The sequence below is a fragment of the Oreochromis aureus genome, linkage group 16, assembly GCF_013358895.1.
Source record: "Oreochromis aureus strain Israel breed Guangdong linkage group 16, ZZ_aureus, whole genome shotgun sequence".
Taxonomy (NCBI): Eukaryota; Metazoa; Chordata; class Actinopteri; order Cichliformes; family Cichlidae; genus Oreochromis; species Oreochromis aureus.
The window spans coordinates 14,137,347-14,142,584 of record NC_052957.1 but is presented as its reverse complement, the minus strand read 5'-3'; the positions used below and the strand labels follow the sequence as shown (position 1 = coordinate 14,142,584).

At 36.9% G+C, this 5,238-nt stretch overlaps 1 protein-coding gene across 1 annotated transcript in view; it reads right to left on the bottom strand.

Annotated features, from left to right (window-relative positions):
• Positions 1–2,128, bottom strand: part of si:ch211-45c16.2 (mitogen-activated protein kinase kinase kinase 13) — a 42,091-nt gene extending 39,963 nt beyond the window's left edge. Inside the window, exon 1 of the mRNA XM_031759057.2 lies at positions 2,088–2,128. The gene's annotated coding sequence lies outside the window, so the exon portion shown is untranslated. The remainder of the gene's footprint in view (positions 1–2,087) is intronic.
• Positions 2,129–5,238: the final 3,110 nt, after the last annotated feature.

The following is a 5,238-nucleotide window of genomic DNA, read 5'->3' as shown; positions in this document are numbered from 1 at the left end:
GCCAGTTTATTAGGTACAGATTGGGCCTGATTCAGTTTTAGGCAACACGGGCACAGACACAGGCGCTGACGAGGGAGGTGATTAATTACTGACATAAACACATCCAAACAGTGTCCACAGCTGCTAAGGGGCACGCCTGTGAGGCACTTTGGTTAACATTTTTTGTACTTAAACCGACTTTATGGAGAAACTAAAGTGAGTTGATTGAGATCTAAGGTTGTCTTTAGGCTCTAGTTTAGGGATGGATGAAGTTTTAAAAGTAAATAACTAAATCCAGCATTTAATTAGCCTTCATCTTGCCAACTGGCTGACATGCACCAACACAAAGATCACTGATGAACTGGAATCAAGTTATACAGCAGTTCAGAGTCACTTCAGCCATTCACCTTTCATTGATTTCTGCTGAAGTTCAAAGTGAGCATCAGAACGGAGAAGACAGATGATTTTTGTGACTCTTAACATGACAGGTTGCTGGTATTGTTGTTGTTTTTCAGAAACTGCTGATTTCCTGGGATTTTCCCACAACACCATCTCTAGGGTTGCAAAGTAAGCAGCAGATCTCTGGGTGAAAATGTCTCATTTATTTGAGGAGAATAAACCAACAGCTTCAAGGTGAGAGGAAGGTAACAGTAACTCAAACAACCACTTGTTACAACCAAGGCATGCAGAAGAGCATGCACAACACCTTTAAGTAGATGGGCTACAGCAGCAGAAGACCACACTGGGTGCCACTCCTGTCAACTAAGAGCAAGTACCTCGTTTGAGTGGTTCAGGCCGGTGGTGGTATAATGGTGTGGGGGATATTTTCTTACCACATTTGTACCTTTTTAGTACCAGAAGAGCCTAATTTAAACACCACAGTCTACCTGAGTATTGTGGCTAACCATGTCCATCCCTTTATGACCACAGTGCACCCATCTTCTGATGGCTGCTTCCACCAAAATAACACACCATGTCACAAACCAGTTCACTGTACTCAAATATATCTCAGTGTCAATACAATAGAGCACCTCTGAAGCCCATTAATCTGCGGTAGCAATATGACCAGTATCTGAGAGAAATGTTTCCAGCACCTTTTTGAATCTATGCCACAAAGCATTAAGGCATTAAGACAAAAGTAGGCCTACCAAACCAGCTACTAGCAACCGCTGTAAGACATTTATCCCCTTTTTATTAGCATGACTTGCAATTCTCCCTAAGCTCAGACATGTTAACTCGGGTGAGGACCAACAAAACCAGCTAAACCTATTTCCCATCACATCATTAACAAACCACAAGCTCATTTAACTTTCATTGAATATGTAAAAAATAATTATTAAGCTGGAGTGAGCAGGTGATGCAAATGAGGCATTTGTAATAATGTCAAGGATAACATGACAGCTTTTAAATGTTATGCAGTTCAAGTAACTACCTGTTTAATTGTAGTTGTTTTATTTCACTGCTGTATTAGACTGTACTGGTTTAGGGCAAGGGGGGAATTAGTGGTGTACAGATGACAATTTAAAATAAATGAAATTCAAAGTAAATAAGCACCAACCTGTCCCATCCTGCATCTGTTTCTCTCTTTAGCCACGTAGTCAAAAAAAAAGAAAAAACTAAACAAAACTTCAGTCTGAGAACTCAATAACAAACATTTCTTCACCAGCCTCTATAATTTCACCTCCTCTCCTCAGCAGCCTGTAATTTCCTCCCTCTCCTGGGTCAAACACAGGCTCTCTGTAGCTCGCTATTTAACGAGATTGTGCACTTGGTTACATAATGACGGCGAATAAGAGCCCTAACCTCACCTATACCTGCCGTGTGACTCCCGCCGCTTAAAACCACGTCTGTGAGGGAGCCACAGGTGAAGGTGGCAAAGCTGCTGAGGACCGGGAGCCGATTTGTGGCTTTGATTTCATTCATAAACACTTTCAGGTCCAGTCGTCGCGTTAGACAGCAGCTCAGTGACAGCTGCCCCGGTCGGCACATTACAGCCTCATCACCTCACCAACAAACCAACAGACCGGAGCGTTTCTCTTCACCCTCCTCACACATTCACGCTTTAACTTCGTATCGGTAAATGTCCCACACACAGCCCGGTTTCTTACCATTCGGCGCTTCTCCGTCCCTCACACAGGTCCGCCTGTCGTCTCCGGGTCCATCTATTTACTGTCCACACAGAATGGTACGGTCTAGTCTTGTGAGCGTCACACGTCACTTCCGGAGCCTCTAACCCGTGCACCTGTAAAGCGTTCACGTGGTCAAAGATCGTCTATTTGGTGCGTGACAGCACAGCAACATTACAATTTCTATAAGGAATAGCACTGAAGGTAAAATATATAAATACTTTTTTTTTTAAATTTGCTTTGTAATTACATCATAGCGGAAGACCACAGGCTCATTCATGTTACATGTGAATTAATTTCTAAGTTTCTTAGAATATTGATCTATCTGTGATTATCTTGATCACTGAACTGTCATAATGCTTTAATTCTGCGCTGTACATTTGCAGTTTGGCACACAACATAATACAATTTTTATTTTCACATACAAAAATACAAATTTATGTAACGTGCATATTCTTATCAAGGTCTACCCTGATCAGAATATTTTGATCAAGGTATAGTACTGGCCTTATTTATTCATTTATTTTTCTATGCTTATCGTTCTGTTCGTTTAATTTAGTTGCTTTTTATTCTTGATAGACACTTTAATGATTCTGCAAGAGATATAACTGTGCTACAGGACCTTCATAAAGAGTAAACATAAAATGAGTATAATCTACAATGAACACAAAATTGTTAAAGGTATCACAGGCTCATATTTATGGTCTTATTGTGTGAGGTGGTGCAATATTTTATATACAGTATATACATATACACACTTATACACAAGTTGAAGAAAAAGCAGCAAGACTGAGATTGTGCAAAAGAGAAGTCTAGCAGATATACTGTAGATTCCATAAATAAATGCTAATTAATTGTTTAATTAATTAATTATTATATCCTGAAGTGTCGTGGGGTTGAATAAGTTTAACTGTTGTTTCTTGTCAATTTTTACAAGATGCCTTTTAAAAACTTGAACTAAGCAGTTTATTTTTAAACTGACATTTTTTTTTAGTAAATTATGTTTTTCTCACAACATTGCTTCATTTAAAAATCAACCTTTTTCTGTTTGTTTGTTTGTGTGTGTGTTTGTTTTTTTTGTTTTTATTTTCTTTTTCTGCAAATATACAGTTTTAATCTTAAAAAGTAATCATCTTAATTTCTTTCTTCAGTGGCTCACTTATGAGTGAGCCTTTACGCAAATAATCATAAACAGTGAATACAAAAGTCAAATTGCAGAATTTACATATCGAAATAAATGTAGTAAATGTTTAGTAGTGTCTTCAAAAATGCATCTGGAAAAATGCAAATGTAATTTTTTGTATTTTATATCAATGCTAATTCTATTAGTATAGCATATGTCATTGTATGTAAACGCAACGTGTTTACCAAAGAGATTTAAAAATAAAGAAACTATGTAGGTCTGCATTGTCTTAAGGCTAACAAAAACAACACTATGTACTAGTTATCATACTTAAAGTACTTTTGTTTTTAAGCGTTGAGTATCAACGTTGCTTGATTGAGGTATTTGCAGTCCAAGTGTTTCCATTTCTGGTATTTTATACTTCTGTTCCATCACACTTTCGTTCTTTACCTGTCTGGGAACCTGAACACGGTTGAACTGAATTGTTTATTTAAAAGTTTAAAAATATTCTATTTGACCACTTTATATTTGAGGTCAATATTTTCCCATATCAGACATGATCTGACCATAAAATATCATATACTCTTAACCATTAAAGTTTAAAAACTAACCATAAGAATGGGTTTAGTGCCTCCCACAAAAGTTGAATTGCAGGTCTTTAGTGCAGGCTGGGTGATCTCTTAGTAGCTTATTGTATAATTTAATTTTAAAGCAGCCTGGGTACATGACTGGCACTGAGCACGTTTCCATTATCAGACAGTAGTCCTCTGCTGGATTAACACGAAGTCAGGTAATCAGTTCAGTTTTATTCAGCAGTATGCACCATGCAGTATCGATGTTGTTCATAATTTGTACAGATTGAGATGAATTAAATCATAAAATTCACACACAGTTGATCTGGAGCTTCAAAGGCTTTTCGAAAGTTGAGTTTGCTCAAATTAAAGATGTGAGCATAAAAGATGTTTGACATACAAACTATATCGCCCTTTAAGACTAACTTAATTTTCTACCACATACTGTAAACAGTTTTTACTCCCTAAGGTTTTCTTGATTGCCCCACTTCATTACACAAAGTAAACCAATAACATCTGCTGTAAATCAGATTTCAATTTAAAAACTGGCAGTAATTTCCTGAAGGAAAGGCTCATGTGTTCTTTAATTTTAAGGCTATCGCTTCAGTGCTTCTTTTTCTCTCTTAAGGCTCAATAATTGAGTATATTTCACACAGCATAGTAAATATTTTACCTTACCACTACACCTGTACAAAGGCGTAACTTTCCACAGGGCAGCTCAAGGGCCCAGAAGGTATGAGGGGACCCTTCAATGTGCACTGGAGGAGTCAGGGAAAAGCCTTCACTTCATTTTAGCATAAAAATGATTGAAAACTATAAACAGTGTTGGTATAATAAACACAAAGCAATTGAAAAAAATGTATAAAATATGATGAGCATAACATGTCATTTTATTGGTTTAAAATAACTTGGGGCCTCTCAACATACACACCCAAGTTATTCTACGTTTAGTTTTTATTGTTATTTCATTGTGACTTTTGTTTGTAGTTCAGTTTAGTTTCAGTTTGCTTGTTTTGGTTTTGTCTTATTAGTTTCAGCATTAGGTTCTATTCTTTTGAAGGGTTATTGTATTAGAGGGCGTACGCCCAAGGCTAGATTTAGGTAAATCACTGTAGGTGTTACAATAAGGAAGCAGAGCTTTCTCAAAGCAGTTGACTTAAAGTCTTGTAACAAACATGCTCATCAAAGCCTCACCAGGCAGGTTATGATAACAAATGTTACCAAATGTTAAAACTAAGTTTCCTGTTTTTATTTTACTTCATTTTTCCAAATTCACAAATCATTTCAGTTATTTTTTAATCCCCCTCAAAAATCTAGTTTCTATCTTTATTCTAATGAACTAAAATGTTTTTTCATCTATAGCTTTAGTGAAGTTCTTTTTGCTCCAGAGTGGGAGCTCTTCGTTTTTTTTTTGTCTCTCTTTGACGTTGTGGCTAAA